We start from the raw sequence: 24250 nt of genomic DNA, 5'->3' as shown, positions 1-24250 counted from the left end.
CTCACTAGTGGGCAGGGAATATGTCTAACCGTTATATTGTACCCTCTCAAGCATTTAGTATAGTGCTCTGCACACAGTACGTGCTCAAATATCGATTGATTTCTTGATTGGAAAAAGCTGGTATCTAAGACTGCTTGACTTCTAGGATAGTCCCTCATCCAGGGTCCTCTCTGCTTCTGGGATTCATTTCTGCATCCAGACCTTTTGGGAGAAGCACCACAACTTTGCCAACCCTCCTCTCTCTTGCCACAAAAAAAATAATTCAAACCAGTATAACCTGTTGAGAAACCAGATCTACTGGGATGGCATCATGGAAAATTCTCACCTGCCGTAAAGACATTTATGAGCTGAAAACGATCTATTGCTGTACTGTAGAAGTGCCCTCCCCTTCTTCCTTTCCTACAGTAATGGATGGTGCCTGGAGTTGCTGAATAGAGAGCTCCTCTGGGAAGATCATATTATTTCACAATAAACAAACCAGAATTTAGTGACACTGCTGACACAGGATTTTAAGTTCTTACTGCAGAAAGAAGGAAGCTGGGGGGAAAAGAATCTCGCTATGGCTCTTTTACTTACATCAGATGTTGGGGTGGAAGAGTGGGAGTAAAACCTTCAACTGAAATCTCCCCAATAGCTCAGCACCCCAGTTATTACTGCACCTCCCCTTCAGCGGGGCTGTGACGGGAACTATTTCTCAGGATAAATGGCCTGAATGTCCCTTTAGCGCTGGTCAGAGGAAAATGCTGTAATTCTGTTAGAATGGAAGAGCTGGGAGGATAAAGGACTCTATATTAATGGCGACTATCATGATGTCTCAGCGTAACGGAGTCCGCCTTCCTTGCCCCTCCTTCCCAGGGCACCACTGTGTCACACCAAACCAGTCATCTACTGGAGCACTGAGTGTTGACAAGCAGTTCATTTTCCATCATTAGGTAGCCCATAGATCATTACTAAATGAATGCCAACAAAAGGGACTGAGCCTACTAAACTCCTAAAGAAATGTCAGTACTCCAGAATTCTCCTGTCTTCTGGCCAGATATGAATATATATGAAATTTTTTTAAAAAACCAATGCCTATGTGTGCAGCCCGAGCTGATTAAGAGAAGGCAAAACTGTCTCTTTCTATTAGGATTTCAAGGGAGACAAGGGAAACGGGCCTAAGAAAAGTGGTGAGGGACTCTGGGGAGGGGGCAAGAAGAGTTGATGCTTTCTGAGTTTGGATTTACCTGATTAGTTAAGCATTCAGTCTAGAGTGACAAGGATCAATTGAAAGGCACTTAAATAAATGAAAGCATTCAATGTCTTCATAAATACCTCTAACACCAAGTGCCAGGCACGCATTGTGAAATTTAAATGCCAGTGGTGTGGCCTACAGGGTGAGAGGCAAGAGATGAAGCATTGGTTCATGTGACTGGTGTTTGCAAGGATATTACCCCCTCAGGGAGCAGAAAGTCCAAGAGGTGGACAGCTGCGTGATGCAACAGGGAGAGGGAGTTCTGGACACCTGGATATCACTGAAAGGGAAACTGGTACCTGAGTTAGATCAACACAGCCCAACTGCTTCCTTGAGGAACTGAGTGACTTCCTTAGTGGTTATGCAGGACAGAACCAAAATCTGAAAAAGAAATCCTGAACTCTCAACCTTATTTTCAACCAAACAATAATTTCCAAGTTCTTTTTTTCTTAATTCAGATGAATTGGTTCCACTCCATCCATTTGCAGTCATAAAAAAGTTAGAGATTCCCATGAGACTGTGTCTGAGTGTGGCTTCTCATTTAGTCTTTGTTACAGCAGGAAGTTGTGCAGGCCAAAGACATCTGGAGATGTAAGAGGGGTTTGGATAATTAATGAACAAGTAAGAGGGCCTAGTTGACAAGACTGGAAGTCAGAAGACCTAGGTTCTACTCCAAGATCTGCCACTTGACTGGTGGGTGACTTATCTTCTTGGTGCTTCGGTTTCCTCGTCTGTAAAATGAGAATTAAATATCTGTTCTCCCTCCTCTGGAGAAGCTGGGAGCTCCATGTGGGACAGGGACTGTGCCTGATACGACTGTATTGTTTCTATCCAAATGTTTAGCACAAAATAGGTGTTTAACAGCTATCACGATTGTTATTAGTATTAGTAATTAAAAACAGGTGAGGGAAAGTTAAGGATGCAGCGGGGAAATGTTAGGTGCGTTAGAATGCCCATGCTAATAATGTTTACATTGGGATCAGCTTCAAGATGGGCAATCATCATACAGCCTCGCTCAAACACCCTATTGCATCAGGGCTCAATACATTCTTGGACTAACCCTTACGTTCTTCTAGTCAATCCATCACACTTATTGAGCACTTATTGTGTCCAGTACAATATAACAGAGTTGGTACTATTCTTACCATCCTACCTTGGGATTGAAAACTGATTTTTTTTTAATTGGTGCTAATAATAATCTCTTACTTTGTGCCAAGGACTGTTCTAAGCGCTAGGGTAGATACAAGTTAATCAGGTTGGACACAGTCTCTGTCCCACATGTGGCTCACACTGTTAATTACCATCACTTGTCAGCTGTGTGACTGGGGGCAAGTCACTTAACTTCTCTGTTCCTCAGTTACCTCATCTGTAAATTGGGAATTAACTGTGAGCCTCACATGGGACAACCTGATTACCCTGTATCTACCCCAGCGCTTAGAACAGTGCTCTGCACATAGTAAGCGCTTAACAAATACCAACATTATTATTATTATTTTACAAATGAGGTAATAGATTCACCCAAGGTCACACAGAAGATGTGATGGAATCAGAATTAAAATCCAGGTCCTTCTGACTCCCAGGTCCATGCTCTATCCACTAAGTCATGCTGCTTCTCTAACACTGGGGTGGCCAGCAATACATTCAGAAAAACCAGACCCCAGGAAGCATGTGTCATCCCATACATTTTCAACACCCACAGTACAATGAGGCAACATCACATGCTATTTTGTGGTAGTCCACCCAATAATGCCCAAATCCACTTGAACCTAAATTGTTTATGTTTCCTTCCCAGGTCTCTCTGAACATGACCACCGCTCCCTGGCCATGGAACTTGGTAGTTGAGGGAGGCTCGGGTCTGAAAATGAAAATATTAGACATGAAGATGTCTGGTGCTGAGTCCTTCCTGACAGGGGAGAGATCCGCTGAAAAAATAGACCTTCTTATATTAAGCAAGTGAACTGGCAATAAGACAACAAGATGATATGCAAATTGTTCCTTAAATGGGGAAAATCCAGGGGAAGGGTATTTTGTTTTGCTTTTGCCCCAGCCAATTTCTCTTAGTCATTCAGCAAGTTTCTGCTCCTGGAGTAAACAGTTGGCATGCACTTCTAGACTGTGAGCCCAGTGTGGGCAGGGATTGTCTCTCTCTATTGCTGAAATGTACTTTCTAAGTGCTTAGTACAGTGCTCTGTACACTGTAAGTGCTCAATAAATCCGATTCAATGAGTATTAGGTGGTTAAATAAAAAGAAGTTCTCTTCATAACTGCTTAACCAGTGTGAGGGATCTTTGTTTCTTCAGACACTACCAAAGCTACAGCAAAGTAAGGACTTGAGGCAAAGAATGGATGGAAAGCCTGGCCATGTAGCTTCTCAGCAGGGCGAGGTGCTTTTGTCAGGATTCCTGGGGTAAGCTCTGAGGAAGGATTAGCGATGACTCCAAAAACATTAAATTTGTCTGCAGGGGACAATTCCTTTCACTCATTCCCTTGTCCAGAGTCCTGTTACTAGTCCGGACCTCTAACTCCCTTCTGAAGTCTCCCTTGCTAGATCATATAAGCTGCTTATGTCTACTACCTCTGCTGTACTTTTCCAGGGGTTTAGTTGAGTGTGGGGCAGAATAAGTGCCCAATAAATACTAACGATTGACCAAGTCGCCTGACACCCTCCTCCTCTGAGCCCCGATGACCTTGCCTTTATGTTGACAAAACTAAGGCCTGCAGAAGAACTTCCCCCGTTGACACCTTTGTCCTCTCAATGTTTTTCTACCCCCATGACATTATTTTCCTCCTTTCCTCACTTTAGACTGTAAGCCCCATGTGAGACAGGGACTGTGTCTGACCTTCTTCTCAGCTCTTTGTAATCTCGATTTCTCCCTCTTCAAATTGCTGAAGAACTCTGGGTGTCATCTCAGTGAACTTCTAGCTAAATCTAATGGGTCCTACTCCCAACTTCTGGGTTTAAGGTTCTCCATAAACAGTCTTTTTTCAACCTATAGGCTCTCTTCTCCCACTACCCCACAGCTCACATTCTTCACTCCACCCAACTGAATCCACTTGTAACTATCCTGTCTCCACAACTTGCTCACAATATTTTCTATTAAATGGGACCGTTTTCTTCCTATTTTATGCTCCAACAGGCCTAGTACCATGCTCAGCACACAGTAGACACTCATTATGGCCTAGTAGAAAGAACCTGAGAATCGGATGACCTAGTTCAACTCTGTTGTATTGTACTCTCCCAAGCACTTAGTACAGTACTCTGCCCAATAGCAAGCATTCATAAATACCATTGATTGATTCTAATCCTGGCTCTGTCATACGCCTGAGTGACATCTCCCTTCAGTTTCCTCATCTGTAAAATGGAGATTCAATCCCTGTTGTTCTTCAGACTGTGAACACCATGTGGGACAAGAACTGTGTCCAACCAGGTGAACTCGAATCTACCCCAGTACTTGGCACATAGTAAGTGCTTAACAAATGCCATAACGATCTTATATCTATTCTCAGTACTTGGTACAGTCTTTGGCACATAGTAAGTCCTTAAATATCACTATTATTATGAGAAGAAGATTTTAAATCCAACCAAATCTCCTGCCCCTGATGTTTTTTTCTTTCAAGTACTTTCAAGTTTGGCTTGGAGCTACTGATCTAGGGTGCCAGCTGCATCAAGGCAGATGTCAACAGGCTTCAAACACAGAACGCACGTGGAACATCAATGTTTGGAAAATGCACTAAGGGACCAAGCATTCAAACTGAAATTTTAACTGGACAATATCCAAATCTCAAATAGTTGTCCCAGCATGAAATGAACTGACTGCTTGCAATGAGCTCATTGCAAGAACGTTCAGTGAGTGCAGTTCCTTTCAGAGGATGTAGCCATATTTCACAGCTGCCAAATATAAATCTTTTGGTGAAGAAATTGGTGGAGAGCAGGTTGGGGTACTGGGGAGGTGGTGGGGCAAGAAGAGAGAGTTCCTAACTAGGTTTAGGGAAAAAGAGCTCTGAGTCCATTATCCTCCCGTTGACCAATCCCCTCACCTCCTAATCAATCAGTGGTATTTACTGAGCACTTATTATATGCACAGCACTGTTCTAAGTGCTTGAAAGAGTATGACACAACAGAATTAGCAGACACATTCCCTGCCCATAATGTACATCTCAAGTTCCACTTAATTGTCTGGTTTTGTTGTTGCTGACAGCCTGATTCATTTTTATATAGCTATGTTTGTATCCAGGACTATATCCACTATTGTCCCTTCTTTACACCTTTATGCGTGTCCTCATTCATAGTAATATAATCCATGCATACATATGGAGGTAAAAATATGATTTTTTTTCCATGGGCAGAACAATCAGTAGCAGATACCATATGTGGTGGGTATGGGGAAGTTTGTTTATATGATGTGCATTCATGTATTCAAGAGGGTATCATTTCAGCCCAGTATCACTGTGTGGAATAAGCAACATTCCAGTTTTCTTCAGCCTTTTTTCCACATAATGTAACAAACCTAAACTTACCCTTCAAAAGAGGGTAAAATTGAGTGCAATATTTAGATTCTGTTCTACAAGCTCTATACACAATAATGTTGGTGCTGCATATCATCACATGTAAAACTAAGGCATCTGCCCATCTCCCCTTCCATTATTCTGCCTGTTACTAAGGAGGTGAGAAGGAGTGTGCCCTAGTGGGAAGAGCCCATACTTGGGAGTCAGGTGACCTGGGTTCTAATCCTGACTCCACCTTTTATCTGCTGTGTGACGTTGGGCAAGTCAGAACTTCTCTGTGCCTCAGCTGCCTACCCACGGAATAAGGCTGAGCTCTATGTGGGACATGGACTATGTCCAACCTGATTATCTTGAATCTACCCCAGCACTTGGTATGCTGTCTGTCTGGCACATAGTGAGTGCTTAACAAATATTAAAAAAAAAAAAGAAGAGGTGATTTATTCTTTCCATTCTATTCCACAAGGCCTATGGCTTGGATGAGAAGGAAGAGAAAGAGGAAGGAAGAACATTGACCATAGCCCCAACTTGTCCAATACAAGCAGAACCACTCATGGCTAGCTGAGATGGCTGTTTGATACTGAGCCTTTAGGATGCTATGGAAGTCAAGCTTTCAACATCAAGGACCTCAGCTCTAGGAGAATGTCACAGAGTACATCTAAGAAGCATATGAGAGGCAGCGTGGTCTAGTGGAAAGAGCATGGGCCTTATCTCGCTTATCTCAAGCTCGTCTCCTGACTGTGCTCTCCCAACAGGAAGCAGTTAAAAAAACTTAATAAATCCCATTGACTGACTTCCTCAACTCTCCCCACTCCGATCCCTGGCTGTGTCCCTCTCTTCAGCCTAGCATTTCCTCCTGCTCCTTTATATCCACCAAATCACAACCATTGATTTGGAGAAATGGAGAAACCATTTTTCAAGCCCCTCTGAAACTCCACCATTCCAGAAGACTGGATTATATTTTTGGATTTTTTTTTTTTCTCCCAAGGCCACATCCTATTATCATTTCAGCACTTTTGCATTCAAGACTCCCCAAGACACTTCATACATATTGCTTTACATACTCGATTTAAGCACTGCTTTAGCATATTCATAAATTATTTTATGTTCTTGTAGGCAAAGAAGCAACACTGCCTAATGGACAGAGCACAGGGCTAGGAGTAAGAGGACCTGGGCTTTAATCCCAGCTCGGCCACTTGTCTGCTGTGTGACCTTGGGCACACCACAATTTCTCTGTGCCTCAATTCCTTCATCTGCAAAATGGGGATTTAATATCTTTTCTCCATTCTAGACAGAGTCCTATCTAGGACCTGATTAACTTGTATCTACATAGTGTGTAACAAATATTATAATTACTAATGCTAGATTATAAAATCCTTCTGAGCAGAGATCACTTTTTTTGTACTCTCCCATGCATCTAGTACACTACTCTTCAAACAATAGGTACTCAAATACCTATTTGAGTGAAGAAGGTGAAGAATGTGAAGCAGTGAGCCCAGTGGATAGAGCACAGCCCTGGGAGTCAGAAGAACCTGGGTTCAAATCCCAGCTCCACCACTTACCTGCTGAGACACGTTGGGCAAGTGATTTAGCTTCTCTGTGGCTCTTATGCCCCATTTATAAAATGGGGGGTCAAGACTATGAGCCCCATGTGGGACATAGATGGTGTCTAACCTGATTAGCTTATATCTACCTCATTGCTTATCTACCTCAGTGCCTGGTACATAAGAAGCACTTAAATACAATAAAAGAATATTGATTGATGAGACAGGATCATATTATGCCACCTCCAAAATCTAAATGATCTTGAGTAACTATGCCAATTTCTAGCTGGAACTTTATTACATCAGCTGAAAATCATTCAAGAGATGGAGTGAGACTGGGGGAAGGAAAGGGTTTTTGTGTAGAAATGTTGCTTAAGAAAAATTCTTATTACTGTATATGTGCTTTTGAACTGAATTCCCAAGACAGTGTCAGGACTGTTGCTTCATTCCTTTTCTCTGGTCATTTAAGATGTGATGATTGTTGAAAGAGTCAGCCACATATTTCAATTCTATTTATCTGAATAATGCTTAGACTCTGAAACAGGAGCTATGGGGGCATGGCTGCATGACTTAATTACCTCCTCAAAGGGAAAAAGAAAGAAGGATTTGGCAGATGTGGGCAGGAGCTAGACCTTACACAAAGCAAATGGGAAAGAAAAAAAACAACATGATGGACAAGTTACAGCAGCGTGAAGGCCTATTCGCTCAGCTGTTTCAAGGTGGGGCAGTGAGAGGGGACAGACACACACATCCCCCATATACAAATATACACACACGCGTGCGTGTATAAAATATCTCAAGCAGAAGAGTTTGGCAAACCGCCCAACAACTTGCCTTGGTGACCCTCAGTGAGGGTGCTCTGTTTGGTATACAGTCACCAGTCGAAATGACAAGCTGCGGCAGCCATAACGAAGCCACAACCGGCTGGCGTAGAATGTCGGATTGAGCCCGAGACATTTTCGGCCTGTGACTTGCGATGGGGTCTTGGGATTCTTCAGGTATTACAAGGCACGACAAATGCTCTCTGACCCTCCATGCCAAAACCGCCCCTCCTGGCTGCCTGGCAAAAAGCCAAGGATTCCGCCCAGTCCAACAGGTTTCAAACAGGGAACTAAAGCCACATTCTCTCTCCATCATTCAGGGTCCCAAATGGAATGGCAGAGCTGCTTTAAACTGATAGCTCATTCCTGATGTTCATGACTCCTAAACTGTCTATAATTTCCACTCAGTACAATCAGCATGTCTCACCACACATCTTGTAAGGGAGCCAGAAAAGGTAACTACTGTAGCCAAGATGAAAATGTTTACTTGCTTGCTCAGGAATTCCTTGAATTTTTCCTCAGTGCTCGCTCTTCCGCCCCCACCCCTTCTTGTGAGTGTACCCCTTTTTCCCCACTCCCCTTTCCTCCCTCAGTGTCACTGCCTTTTAAAAATCTTAGCACTCTGGAAAAATCATTTCCTTAAAATTGAAGGTTACATTTCCGTTCTGGTTAAAGTTATTTTTCAGTTCAGTTCTGGTAACTGGGCAGTAAAAGAATGAATGTGATCACGGCCATGATTTACCATTTCAAAGCAGAGAAAAGTAGGAAAGTCTCGCTCTCAAATTTAGCACCAAGGGTCACTCTTAGTCCCAAGAGCTGGAGAACTCAGACTCCTGCTTTTCCTTCTTCTTTAGCTTATCCACTGTACCTCAGCTCTGCTCTGACTGATATCTATGACCCGCTGCTCTCAGGCTGCCTCTTCACTGAAGCATCACAGAATAGATGAAGGACAGGGCGACGGGCAATGCTAGAACTCTCAAGTTCTTGGCCTGCCTCCCCATTACCTAGTTACAAAGCATCGCTTGAAAATCCCCTGTAGACTGGTTATTGAAATTTGCCAAGGTTATTTTGAGATCCTCTTCATTTGCAGAATAGTAATAATATCGTTCTAAGTTTTGGAGTGGAGATCAAGCACAGTCCCTCTCTCACAGTCTAAGGGGGAGGGAGGGCAGGTATCTGATCCCCATTCTTGCAGATGAGGAAACTGAAGCCCAGATAAATTGAGTGACTTGTCCAAGGTCACACAATAAGCAAGCAGTAGAGCCCAGACAAGAAGCCAGGGCACCTGATCCCTGGGCTTTTGCTATTTGCCCCCTCTCCCTATATCACTTCCCCAGCAGAAGATACAAAAGGTTCTACCTCATGAAATGTTGAGTAAAAAGGCCCCTGGCTGGCAACTGAACTAATTGATCACTCACTGATTAGGTTTCATTTGAACAGTTTTGGACTTTGCAACTCTTATCTAGATTCCAGAGGAATCTTTGGTTCTGAAGCCCCACCCTCTGTCACAAAGAACGGTTTTAGCTACTGTGATGGTTGCTGTGGGAACAGTCTTCATCCAACTCTGCTGATCTTTTGGGGCAACTCAAATGAAAGGAGGTGAGCCAGTCTGAAGAATGTTCCACGAAAGACATTTCCAAAGAGAACAGCTATTAAAGGATTCTTTGAAACAATACATAAGGGATAAAGCACTCAGGTTTGAAAATGAGAATTTACTGGCCTGTAAAGATGGACCTGGCATACCATCAGCACGCTTCCCTTTGGATTTAAAGATGTATTTTTTGGGAGATGGCAGTTCACAGATTTGTCAGCCAGTTACCATAGCCAAGGTGCCCTTTGGGGATTCAGAATGACTCAGTGCCAATATCATGATTATTTTTTTCCTTGAAGCTGTGGGAGGGAGAGCTGCAAAGGCTTTTTCTGCATTTGAATTTTTTTATGTTGTTAAGCTCTTACTATGTGTCAAACACTGTTCTTGGGGTAAGTACAAGTTAATTAGGTTGGACACAGTCTCTGTTCCACACTGGGCTTACAGTCTAAATAGGAGGGAGAACTGGTATTTAAATCCCCATTTTACAGTTGAGGGAACTGAGGCACAGAGAAGCTAAGTCACTTGCCCAAAGTCACATAGCAAGCAATTTGGTAAGGCCATGATTAGAAACCAGGTCTTCTGACTCCGAGGCCCGTGCTCCTTTCCACTAGGCCATGAAAATGGGTTCAAGCTGATCGAGTGTCCATGATGCAGCAGTTTCTGCTCGGTCTCTTGCCATTCATTCATTCAATAGTATTTATTGAGCATTTATTATGTGCAGAGCACTATACTAAGAGCTTGAAATGTACAATTCGGCCACAGATAGAGATAATCCCTGACCACTGACGGGCTTACAGTCTAATCAGGGGAGACAGACAGACAAAAACAATAACAATAAATAGAATCAAGGGGATGTACATCTCATTAACAAAATAAATAGGGTAATAAAAATATATACAAATGAGCAGACGAGCACAGTGCTGAGTGGAGGGGAAGGGAGAGGGGGAGGAGCAGAGGGAAAGGAGAGTAAAAGGGGGCTTAGCTGAGGAGAGGAGAAGGTGGGGGTAGAGAGACAAGCAGAGGGAGCAGAGGGAAAAGGAGAAGCTCAGTCTGGGAAGGCCTCTTGGAGGAGATGAGCTCTCAGTAGGGCTTTGAAGAGGGGAAGAGAATTAGTTTGGCGCAAGTGAGGAGGGAGGGCATTCCAGGACAGCGGGAGGACGTGGGCCGGGGGTCGGTGGTGGGATAGGCGAGAATGGGGGACGGTGAGGAGGTGAAAGGCAGAGGAGCGAAGCCTATGGGGTGGGCAGTAGAAAGAGAGAAGGGAGGAGAGGTAGGAGGGGGCAAGGTGATGGAGAGCCTTGAAGCCTAGAGTGAGAAGTTTTTGTTTTGTGCAGAGGTTGATAGGCAACCACTGGAGGTTTTTAAGAAAGGGAATGACATGCCCAGAGGGTTTCTGCAGGAAGGTGAGCCGGGCAGCGTAATGAAGAATAGACTGGAGCAGGGAGAGACGGGAGGAAGAGAGATCAGAGAGAAGGCTGACACAGTAATCCAGCCAGGATTTATGAGAGCCGTTTGGGTGGAGAGGAAAGGGCGGATCTTGGCGATATTATAAAGGTGAGACCGGCAGGTCTTGGTGACGGATTGGATGTGTGGGGTGAATGAGAGAGCTGAGTCAAGGATGACACCAAGGTTGCGGGCTTGAGAGACAGGAAGGATGGTCTTACCATCCACAGTGATAGGGAAGTCAGGAAGAGGACAGGGCTTGGGAGGGAAGATAAGGAGCTCAGTTGTGGACATGTTGAGTTTTAGGTGGCAGGCAGACATCCAGGTAGAGACGTCCCGGAGGCAGGAGGAGATACGAACTTGAAGGGAGGGGGAGAGGATGGTGCAGAGATGTAGATTTAGATTTGTGTGTCATCTGCAGAGAGATGATAGTTGAAGCCGTGAGAGTGAATGAGTTCACCAAGGGAGTGAGTGTAGATGGAGAACAGAAGAGGGCCAAGAACTGACCCTTGAGGAACTCCTACAGTTAGAGGATGGGAGGGGGAGGAGGAGCCCGCACAGGAGACTGAGAATGAACTGCCAGAAAGACAAGAGGAGAACCAGGAGAAGACGGAGTCCGTGAAGCCAAGGTGAGATAAGGAGTGGAGGAGAAGGGGATGGTCTACAGTGTCAAAGGTAGCTGAGAGGTCAAGGAGGATTAGGATAGAGTAGGAGCCATTGGATTTGACAAGAAGAAGGTCATGGGTGACCTTTGAGAGAGCAGTCTCGGTAGAGTGGAGGGGACTGAAGCCAGACTGGAGGGGGTCCAGGAGAGAATTGGAGCTGCCATGTGAATTGAGAGTCTGTTCTAGTCTATGGCTTGTTGGGAATCAATCTGTACCATAACAGTTTATCTTATCATTGCTTTTTTCAAAGTTTCCTAGCAATGGAGCTAAAATAATAATTATGGTATTTACTAAGTGCTTTACTCTGTACTCCACACTTCGCTAAGCACTGGGAGTTGATTCAAGTTTGGACACAGACCCTGTCCCCCACAGAGACAGCCATCTAAGAGATAGGGGAAGCAGGTATGGTATCCCCATTTTACAGGTGAGGAAAGGGAGGCACAAAGAGGTTAAATAACTTGACTAAGGTTACCCAGCTGGTCATTGGCATAGCTAGGAAAAAGACATAGATCTACTGGGTTCTGTGGGTTCTACTGGGTTCTCACAGCAGGGGCCGGGGAGTCAGAAGGACTTGGGTTCTAATCCCAACTCCACCACTTGTCTGCTGTGTGACTTTGGGCAAATCACTTAACTTCTCTGTGCCTCAGTTACCTAATCTGTAAATTGGCGATTATGATTGTGAGCACTACAGTAAGAACTTTACAAATACCATCATCATCATTACCGGCTCCCAGTTACTGACTTTTTTCTACTAGAACATACTGACTACTCAGATCTGACAAACATCGGCTTCAACTGATGGTTGCTGTAGATGTAGCAGGAATGCTTTCTTTGTGTTACAGTTGTCTGTCAGTACAACAAAGGTGCCTGACATCTTATCCAGAAGATATGGGTACAGAAGAATTAACACTTTTCCTTCCTTGGATAACAGAGTACGGAGACTGTGGAATCTCTGCATTAGGAGAGCTTTGAAAACAAGCAAGCTGGTCATCGTAGACTTTCACTTGTCTATTTTACCCTGCCTATCTACTCTCATTCTGCCTTTATATCCCAAACTACAACTTTTGTTCCAGTACAGGCAGCTTAATATTTCAAACCACCTTCACTTGTCCCCTGTTTTTCATCCTTGCTATCTTTTGCATGTAAGAACCTTTTTGCTCTGGTCTACTACATCTCCTCTGACCCTTCACAGCACTTATGTACATAACCATAATTTATTTATATTAATGTCTGTCTCCCCCTCTAAACTGTAAAGTCAATGTGGGCAGGGAAAATGTCTACCAACTTACATTGTATTCTCTCGAGTGCTTTATACAGTGTTCTGCACACATTAAGCACCCAGTAAATACCATCTTTCTAAATTACCATCTTTCTGAATTACAATTCAAGATTCACCTCTTCCAGGACACTTTCCCAACTCAAGCCTCTCATTCTCTTTCTACGCAGGCTCACCCACTCAATTCTTCGAATTAGTTTATCTATTTGCATTCCTAAATTGCCTTCATGCATATCTGTCTAGTTCTCTCCTATTATAATGGAAGCTCCTTTCAGAATGGAGCTCATATGGGTCCTTTTACATACACGGATGCTTGATGGTTGACTGAATAGTTGACTGGAGGCAAGGGGGGAGTGATCTCTACAGTTCTTTCACCTCCAGAATTTCATAGTTTCTATGTGAAAGGTCTCACACTATCAAGGGATCTCTAACACCTGCAAAAATTAATTGTAACAAATGCAAGCCATTTGATTTTTGAACTGGCCTTAACAGATGCGAGGCAGGAGACAGTCAGGAAAGGTCCACTCCAAATCCAAGCTCAAGACTATGAACAATTAAAAAAAATTAGAAAAGACTGAAAAAACTATGTGAAATTTCAAAACTAGTGAAAACATACACATTTAAAAGATGATTTGAGCTGGGAACAGAAGTGTATCCAATTTAGTGCAGGATGAATAAAAACATTCATTTTTCACTCCATTCTGAGTGGCATTTATAATAGAAAAAGGAATGGATGCCTGAGTTTTACAACAGAAATCTGACATCGTAATATATTTTTATAATTGTGTGTGCTAATACCAAAAATTTCACTGCATCTAATGGAGGAAGCATCTAAACCTGCCCTTGGGTCTCCTTGCTCTGCTTTGGAAATCTGGCAGAGGAGGGAGATACCCAGATAAACATCTGGAGCATTTCTACAAAAGCATGATGTGTGTATTTCATTGATATAACGGCATGAGAGTCCCTTGAACTGCAAACTGTAAATAAGACTGCAAGGCCATGGGTATAATGTTAACACAAAGTAACAGATCACTTTTTTTTTCCTCTCATAGATAAAGCTTCCCACAGCTGAAGCAGGCACTCTGCAAAGAAAGCCCTCTGGCCTCCAGATGAAGATTGCTGATAGTTTCATTCCTTCATATAGAAATAACCTTCTCCCTGGATGTATGCGCACACACACATATATACACACACACACACTCTGTGGAAAAAGAAAGATCTGTCAGTTCAGCTCTTTTCAAATCCACTGGCCCATAAAACAAATAACACTGCAGCTATGTACCTACTAATATCTGTTAGAGATGATATTTTTAAGGCTATTCTAATTTGCTATAATGTTTTAAAAATTCCCAGAAGGAGTGATGTGAGAAGATATGATGGATCAATCATCTGTGCATAATTCTGGCATTTTGGAGAACAATTTTTTTTTTTAACATTTTGTCAGCTATAGTGCTTGCATTCAATGGACACCTGAGAAGCAGTGTGGCCTAATGGAAAGATCGGGGGCCTGGAAGTACAAGGACCTGGGTTCTCATTCTTACTTAGCCACTTGTCTGTTGTGTGACCTTGAACAAACCCCTTAACTTCTCAATCTCAGTTCCTTCTTCTGTAAAATGGGGATTAAATCCTACTGCCACTTACTTAGAATTTGAGCCTGTGTGGGACTGGGGTTATGTCCAAATTGATTATCTTGTATATATCCCAATGCCTAGTACAGTGCTGGGCACATAATCAATCATCAGTTTTATTTATCAAACTTTCACTGTGTGCTGAGCATTCATTCAATCATATTTACTGAGTGCTTACCATGTGCAAAGTACTGTATTGTAAATTTGGGAGAGTACAGTACAACAACAAACAGATATTCCTTACCCATAACTAAGAGCTCAGGAGAGTACAATAGAACAGAGTTGGTAGACACTTTGCCTGCTCATAATGAACTTACACAGTGAGCACTTAATAAGCATTTAAAAAAAAATATTTCATTGGGAATGGCAGTGTAGGACAAAATTTTTTAAAAAAAATATTGATCAGGACTACTTCGCTTCTCTAGCAGACAGGGAGATCCAAGGGGTTTTAAATCTATGTGTATGGACTTGAATTAGAATGTGTGTGCCCCTGAGCACAGCCAAAGGAAGTAAAAGCATGTCCTGGTCACTGGGTATGTATTGGAGCACACACAGCATCATTTTGCGGTGCTCTCTGGGGTGGGCAAAAGATGGGGTGGTAGGAACATTCTGCTACCAGAGCAGCTGCTGCCCCTTTCCCAGGGACACCTACTCAGCATGACAAAGGGCATCAGGGGTGAATGACAAGAGGGTGACTGTGGCTTTAGGAGTCACAGGAAGGCTAATTTGCTCAAAAGCGCAAAGTTCCTATGACGTAGGAGAGAGCAGGAATTATTAGACCCATTTTACAGGCTGCATTGCCTATAGAATTGTTCCTTATCAACTTGGTGCTCCTTATATTCAAATCGCATTAGGCAAAATTCCTTCTTTCAATTAAAGTTAAGTTGTACCCTATAATAGCATTGCTTCCTAAAACACTGTTGCTAAATTTCATCCAATTCCATAATTAAATTAAACTACATAGGATGTGCCTGCCCCGGGCAAAGCTAACAGAAAGTTATAGAAAAAAATGGATTGCCCATTTCTTAGTGCTAACATTTCTGGTCTCATTTTCAAGCTAATGAAAGGAGGTGGTAACTTGTTTTTTCAGTGAGTAACTACATTTACTGGGTAGATAAATTTATGGTGCCAAGGCGGCAAAGTTGACATAGTGGAAAGCAAGACTATGCGGTGAGCTCCCTTATGAAAGGCCTCTCTTCTAGCCCAGAGATAATACTCCCCTTCTGGACAGAGAGGACTGTTCTGGAGACCCCTGGGTGGACAGTTGGGTGCAGGTGAGGGGCAACTGAGCAGTAGGGGTGGAAAGGCCTTCCAGGCTCTGTGTCAATCAGGTGGACGGAACAACATCAGGATTTCAGAGAGAAGTGCAGAGACCAGTAGCAGGTTCTCCACTGGGCCAAAATGTCCATGGCCTCGTAGTGGTAATGGTATTTATGGTGCACCATTAAATGCAATGCACTATACTAAGCATTTGGGATGGCCCAGCAGGTGTACAAGATATGTTCACTGCCCACACTGAGCTTACATTCTAATGGAGTCAATTTGGGGGCATCGATTTCACACCAATCATTGCTCCAGACAGCCAGTTTTATAGTCTCTCAGAGAGAGGTAAGATTCTTTCTTACACTGTCACTTCCTCTATCCTTCTCACCCTTGCTGGGCTTTGGGAGAGGAGGAGCAAAAAGTCTCCTCTAACACATCTCTACTTACACCGCTAGTCCGCTTAGCTGAAAAACTGTTGACCGGACCTAGGCGCTTTACATTCAATTTTCTCAATGGAGATTCAGAATGGAACCAATATCTTCAGCTGAAAAAATTATCCAAATTAACATTTTTTTCCCTGGCACGGACACATCCACAGAGCAGTGTGAAGGGCCTATATCCGCAGAGCTCTTTACGCAAGGCACAAGTGTTCTTTGCAGGTGTCTAATGCCAGCTCTGTCGCCATGGTATCCATTCATCTATCAAAGTCCTCTAATATTAAGTTACAGAACAAATATCATGGTGGCCCAATTTAACTCCAGGACAAGGAAATGTTTTAAATTCTAGAGCTGCCCTAAGCCATATGAGACAAGTCACGTTGTCTAACCTTTCTTTACTATTTCAATGTATGCTCCATGCACAGCTGTTGCAAGGTACGAAATATACTTTGTCCAGACTCTAGCACCTGTTGTAGGCAATTGGAAATGAAAACAAGTTAGTGAGGACGTGATAAGATCTCTGAGAGCACATTTCATTCACTTAGAACACCCCTGCAGCCTATTCCATTTCAGTGATCTCTATGGGCATTTTTCTCTGTCATTATTTGCTAAGAAAAAAAGCCAAAACATCTACTTTTACAGAAAATAAATTGATGCTGTGTTAGTCCAGGGGCTACAAACCCAGACCTTCATCCCTTATTTTTCCCCAATCTCCCTCTCCCTCTCACATTTATGTTGCCTCCACCCATTCTATTTGTTCCAGTCACCTTTCCCAAAACAGCTTTTCACTTTTCCTTGTTTTCTGTCTCCTGCACCCCCTCTGGAGTTGTGTGCCAGCTCTGAGATTCTCACAGACAAGTGAAGGAAAGCCTGAAATGTCACTGGGATGTTCTCAGGAGCCCTCACTTCCATTTTCTAGATGGTAAACTCACTGTGGGCAGAGAATGTGTCTGTTTATTGTTATATTGTACTCTCACAAGTGCTTAGAACAATGCTCAGCGCACAGTAAGCACTCAACAAGTATGACAATGAATCTCACAAACCCTTTTAAAGGATACACTCATATATACAGCTCATTTTCCTCCTTCCTTTTGTCTGTACATTATTTTAGCTCCTATCTCCCCCTCTAGAGTGTAAGATCCTTTAGGGCATGCAACATGTGAACTTACTCTAGCATACTCTCTCAAGTGCTTAGTACAGGACTCTGCACATGGTAAATGCACAATGTAGAGGATTGATCTGGAGAAGCAGGGTAATCTGTTTCAAGTCACAGAGATCACTTCTGGCAATTGGTAAAGCTCTGGATGTACTTAGGGGTGACTTCAGAAATCCACTATGCAAAGGGTCACCACAGGACTCCTCCCACGGCAATTCATGGGAACCCTAGATCATTAGGTGTCATTCTGGACAGACTATGACATCAATGATTCCAGAGGGAATTTGCATGCAGTGAACCTGCATCTGCAGCTCCTTGAGACTTCCTTTTCTGGTACCAAAATATTATCCTCCTTACCTTGGCCTCCATCATCCCACAGTCACCTCAAGAGGGATCTCCAAAAAGGAATACTAGGACAGTAGACATCAAGTCCATTTTGTTTTTTCTCCATGAGCCTCTGAACCCTCTGGGTCCAGATGTCATTCGTTTCAGGGGGATACTTAAGCACCCAAGGAATATGCAGGATCCAGGGTAGAACCACATCATTTACATACATATATCTGATTAATGCCAGTCCCCACACTCTAGACTGTAAGCGCCTTGTGGACAGGGAGCATGTCTACGCAGTCTGTTCTACTGTACACCTACGTACAAATCTGCAATTTATTTAATGCCATTCTCCCCCTCTAGAATGGAAGCTCCTTTTGGGCAGGGAACATGTTGACCAAATGTGTCGTACTCTCCCAAGTGCTTAGTACAATGCTCAGCACACAGTAAGTGCTCAATAAATACTATTGATTGGTTAAACAGAGCCAGAGCCCTGGACTTATACTCAATGGGCCCAGATGCCCACTCTAAAACTGTGCTGAAGAAAGTGGCAAAGAACAACTTTAAAGGGAAAAGAGAAATAATAAATGAGAAGGAAAGGAGCTGCAAATTCTAATTCCTTTTTCACCATTACTTCCTGATTTAGAGCAAGTCTGTTATGCCTAGGTCTCTCCATCTTTAAGTAGGAAGCAATAATTTTGCATGTTGGTCTATTGTTAAAGCAAAACAAATCAGGAGGATTGTGAAGTATTTGCAAATAAAAGTACTCTATAACAATAACTTCAAAATAACAATTTCTTACAAAGAAAGATAATTAAATCTTACAATAGAAGACTTAAAAGAAAGATGTTGGAAAAAACCCAAAATGTATAAATTACAGCTTTTTTACCCAAAGTTATTTCACAAGTGAAATCATTCATTTTAGGATCCAGTATTTCATTTTAGCTTCATAAATTAGGAACACTCTAAATTGTGTTGCTTTAGTTTACATCAAGAAATGATCAACTGAATCTCATGTGCAGTGAAGAGGCTTATGCAGTATATCCTGTCTTGCTTTGACTAATGCATCTTTCACCCTCCTCACTGATCTCCCTGTCTCTTGTCTCTCCCTGCTCAGTCCATACTTCACTCTGCTGCCTGGATCATTTTTCTAAAACCCATTCAGTCTCCATCTCCCCACACCTCAAAAAAAATCCAAAGGTTGCCCAACTACCTCAGCACAGATTCCTTTAAAAGCACTCAATCAGTTCTTTCTCTATCTTACCTAGCTCATCTCCTACTACTATCGAACCTGCACAACTCCTCTCCTCTAACTTCAACTTACTCTGTACTTCAGTAATGTCTACCCTGACGCTGACCCTTTGCCCACATTCTCCTTCTGGCCTGGAATCACTGGTATCTATTGATCATTTACTGTGTACAGAACACTGTACTAAGTGCTTGGGAGAATACAGTATAGCTTGTAGACATTATCCCTGCCCACAAGGCACTTTCAATAAAGAAGGGGAAGATAGACATTAAAATAAATTATGGATATGTAGATAAGTGTTGTATGGCTGAGGTTGGGGTGAATGTCACGTACTTAAAAGTCACAGATCCAAGTGCATACTAATGCAGAAGGGAAAGGGAGTAAGGGAAATGGGGCTTAGTTGGGGGAGGCGTATTGGAAGAGATTTGATTTTGTTAAGGCTTTGAGGTTAAGGAGAGTGGTGTTCTGTCCAATATGAAGGGGAGGGTGTGGGGGAGTTTCAGACTAGAGAGATGATGTGGGCAAGAGGTCTGTGGCAAGTTAGGTGAGATTGAGGCATAGTGGGCAACATAGCATTAGAGGAATGAGGTGCGTGGGCTGGATTGTAGCAGGAAATCAGGGAGGTAAGGAAGGAAGGGGTTGAGCAGATTGAGTGCTTTAAAAGCCCAGGGTAAGGGGTTTCTGTTTAATGCAGAAGTGGAAGGACAACCATGGAAGATTGAGAACCAGTGTTGCTCAGTGGCAAGAGCCCAGGCTTGGGAGTCAGAGGTCATGGGTTCTAATCCCACCTCGCCACTTGTCACAGCTGTGTGACTTTGGGCAAGTTGCTTAACTTCTCTGTGCCTCAGTTCCCTCAACTGTAAAAGGGGGATTAAGAGAGTGAGCTCCACGTGGGACAGGTACTGTGTCCAACCTAATTTGCTTGTATCCAACCCAGCACTTAGTACAGTGCCTGGCACATAGTAAGCACTGAAATATCACAATTATTATTATTACTGTGAAGGCTCTTGAGGAGTGGGGACACATGGACTGAATTTTTTTTTTCTTAGAAAAGTGATCCAGGCAGCAGAGTGCAGTATGAACTGGAGCGGAGAGAGGCAGAAAGCAGGGAAGTCAGCAAGTGGCCTGATGCAATAGTCAAGATGAGATATGATGAGTCCTTGTCCTTGGTTTAGCATAATAGCCGTTGGAATGGAGAGGAAAGAGTGAATTTTAACCTTGTTGTGAAGGTAGTTCTGAAAGGATTTGGTGACAATGAATATGTGGGTTGAGAGAGGTAGGAGTTGAGGATAATGCCAAGGTCATGGGTTTGTGAGGTAGGGAGGATAGTGTTGTTATCTATGGTGATGGGAAAGATGGGGGAGGATGGGGTTCAGGTGGGAAGATGAGAAAGTCTGTTTGGATATGATTAGTTTAAGGGGTCAACTGGTCAACCAAGCAGAGAGGTCATTAAGGCAAGAGGAAATGTGAGACTGCAGATGAAAGATAAGGAGAGGTCTGAAGAGATAGATTTGGTAATCATCTGTGTAGAGATGGTAGTTAAAGCTTTGGTCATGAATGAGCTCTCCAAGGGAATGGGGGTAGATGGCGAATAAAAGGGGACTCAGAACTGAGTCATGAGGGACTCCCACTATTATAGGGAGGTAGGCAGAGGAGGAGCCTGTGAAAGAGACTAAAGCAGCAGTCAGAGAGGTAATAGGAGAACCAGGAGAGGGCAGTATCAGTGAAGCCAAGGTTAGATAATGTTTCCAGGAGAGGGGGGTGGTCTACAGTATCAATAGCAGATGCGAGGTTAAGGAGAACTGGGATGGAGTAGAGGCTGTTGGATTTGGCAAGAAATAGATCACTGATGACCTGAGAGAAGGCAGTTTTGGTGGAATGAAGGGGTTGGAAGCTAGATTGGATTGAGTCAAGGAGAGAATTGGAGGAGCAGAAGTGGAGTCAGCAGGTGTAGACCACTTGTTTGAGGAGTTTGGAGATGAATGGCAGGAGGGAGATGGGGTCATATCTGGAGGGGGCCATGGGGTCAAGCAAGGGTACTTTTAGGATAGGGTATATGTATGTTTGAAAGCAATGGGGAAGAAGCAATTGGAGAGTGAATAGTTGAAGATGGTGTTCTGGGAGGGAAGAAGTGAGGAGGCAAGTTTTTTGACAGAGTATGAAGGGATGGGATCGGAGGTACATGTGGAGAGGATTGATTTTGAGAAGAGGCAGCAGATCTCGTGAGGTAGTGTTGGGAAAGATGGGTGAGTCAAAGAGAGGGTAGGAGGAGGGAGGGGCTAGAGTGGAGCAGGGGAGAACACAACAAGTACTCAATACTATGTGTGATTACTAGAATGTAATCTCCTTGAGGGCAAGGATCATGTCTACCAAATTTATTGCACTGTACTTTCCCAAGTGCTTAACTTAGTGTTCTCTATTCATTCAGTAGTATTTATTGAGCGCTTACTATGTGCAGAGCACTGTACTAAGCACTTGGAATGAACAAGTCAGCAACAGATAGAGACAGTCCCTGCCCTTTGACAGGCTTACTATATTGTAAGTGCTCAATAAATTCCATTGACTTACTGATTTAATGAAAAATGGGGCACAGTGGTATGAGTCTGGAGCTAGAGTCTGGGAGGCCCACAATAGCACATTTGCAATGCTGGACCACACATCAACTTCCAATGATAGAAGTTTGGTTAGCTCACTTTCTAAGTAAGAACAGTAAGTCTTGCTGACTAATCTCACAGGCCAGGATTGAGATGGATAAGTTCTTCATGAAGATTTCAAGTTGCTCATTTTTTCTCCCAGTAAAGTGAAAGGGCAAGTTCCCAGGGGGAGCCAGGAGGAGAGGGTGGCACAGGGAGAAAGAGCACACAAGCATATTGAAGCATCTATTATTACTTCTTGCTTCAGGCATTTTTCAGACTGCCACCCAAATCAATAATCAACAGAAACACTGCAGGCATTCACAGAACGCTGAATGCTTTGGTTAAAAGACTGCTCAGGCCATGGGACACAAAGAATTGTGAGAGTACTTCACATCATCCGCTCAAAACACCTTTGCCCAATTTTCTTCCTCTTTTTCCTTGCCAGGGCTTGCTCACATATCCAGCATTCATTCAGTCATATTTATTGAGTGCTTACTATATGCAAAGTACTGTACTAAGCCCTTGGGAGAATGCAACATAACAACGAACACATTCCTGCCCACAATGAGCTCAAAGTCTAGAGGGGGAGACAGACATTAATATAAATAAATTACAGATATATATATGTGCTGTGGGGATGGGAAGGAGGATGAATGCAGGAGCAAGTAAGATTGGCACAGAAGGGAGTGGGAGAAGGAGAGGAGGGCTTAGTCAGGGAAGCCTTCTTGGAGGAGATGTGCCTTCAATAAGGTTTCAAAGTGGGGGAGAGCAATTTTCTGTCTGATATGAGGAAGGAGGGCATTCCAGACAAGCGTAGGATGTGGGTGAGATGAGATCGAGGTACAGTGAGAAGTTTAGCATCAGAGGAATGAAGTGTGTGGGCTGGGTTGTAGTAGGAGAGTAGGGGGGTGAGGTAGAGTGGGGAAAGGTGATTAAGTGCTTCAAAGCCAATGGCAAGGAGTTTTTGTTTGATGCAGAGGTGGATGGGCACCATTGGAGTTTCTTGAGGGGTGGGGAAACACGGTCTGAACGTTTTTGAAGGAAAATGATTCGGGCGGCAAAATGGAGTATGGACTGGAATGGGGAGAAAGAGGTCAGTGAGGAGGCTGATACAATGATCAAGGCGGAATAGATAAATGCTTGCATTAATGCGTTAGCAGTTTGGACGTAGAAGAAGGGGCGGATTTAGGCAATGTCGTGAAGGTAGAACTGACTGGATTTAGAGATAGAAAAGACATTCTACCACTGCTATAGCACCAAACCAAGAGGCTTTTCCTGGCTAAGTCCTTTTTGTGTTGTCTGTGGCACTTGGGTGTGTAATCCTTAAGCACTTTGAGAGTCACGCATGCCCTATCCCCAACTGCACTCATGGAAATATTCATCTAAAATTTATTTTAATGCCTTTCTCTCCCTCTAGACTGTAAGCTCCCTTATTTTGTCTTTATGGTATTTGCTAAGTGCTTACTATGTCCCAGGCACTTTCTAAATGCTGGGGTAGACACAAGCTAGTCAGGTTGGACACAGTCTATGTTCCACACAGGGCTCACAGTCAATCCCCATTTTACAGATGAGGGAACAGAGAAATCAAGCATCTTGGCTGCTCAGCCAGGCAAGTGGCAGAGTAGGGATTAGAACCTAGGTCGCCCTAACTCCCAGCCCTGTGCTCGATCTACTAGGTCATGCTACTTCCTTTAGACTGAAAGCTCACTGTGGGCAGGGATCATTTCTACCCACTCTATTGTATTGTACTCCCCTAAGCTTTTAGTGCAATGCTGTGCACACAGTGAACACTCAGTAAATGACACTGCCCCTCTCAGGATCACACTTGGAGAGTTTCCAGTACTCTACCAGTCTTGGCTATGGAAGGGAGAGTCAAGCAGAGACATACTCATTCCATTCCTGGCTTGGGCAGTGGCTAGTAAGGGGAAGGCAATCTGCTACAAGTCAAAACTCACTTTTACCGGGCAGCAGCGGCTTGGGAGAGAGTCAAGGGTGGAACTCAAGTTTAGAGCATGGAAGAAGGCAATGGAAAACCACTTCCATGTTTGTACCAAGAAAATTCTATGGATACACTACCAGAACAATTGCAGATAGAGGTGGAGCGGTCTGGCAGAGATGTGTCCATCGCGTCGCTATGGGTCGGAAATGACTCGACAGCAGAGGACAAAACAAGCAATCAAGTAGCTCATCTGGCACTACTCAAACAGTCAACCAAGAGGTCCTATCTCGGCAATGTGTGTAAACATTTCCATTACTGCACTGATGTACTTACATCTTGCAATACCTGGGCTGTTTCTGACTCTGCCTCGGGCACCAGTAGCTGAGAATGATTTTTCCAAGTAGAATGAAGAAAGGATTGATTTTCAAAGATTTTAACTGACAGATCAAAAGTTACAAGGAGAGGCATGCAGGGAAGGTAGGAAGGGAGAAGGGGGTGATCAGAGAGGAGCAGCTGGTAGGGCACACATTCCATTCCA

The 24250-nt window shown here is 43.5% G+C and overlaps 1 non-coding gene across 1 annotated transcript; it reads left to right on the top strand.

Annotated features, from left to right (window-relative positions):
• Positions 1 to 23580: 23580 nt before the first annotated feature.
• LOC114815720 lies at positions 23581 to 23718 on the top strand. The gene has a single exon (XR_003763522.1). It is a non-coding gene; the product is annotated as a small nucleolar RNA SNORA7 (small nucleolar RNA).
• Positions 23719 to 24250: the final 532 nt, after the last annotated feature.

This window comes from Ornithorhynchus anatinus, chromosome 12 (genome assembly GCF_004115215.2).
Source record: "Ornithorhynchus anatinus isolate Pmale09 chromosome 12, mOrnAna1.pri.v4, whole genome shotgun sequence".
In the NCBI taxonomy this organism is placed as follows: domain Eukaryota; kingdom Metazoa; phylum Chordata; class Mammalia; order Monotremata; family Ornithorhynchidae; genus Ornithorhynchus; species Ornithorhynchus anatinus.
The sequence above is the reverse complement of the archived record's forward strand: the minus strand, read 5'-3'. Positions and strand labels throughout refer to the sequence as shown.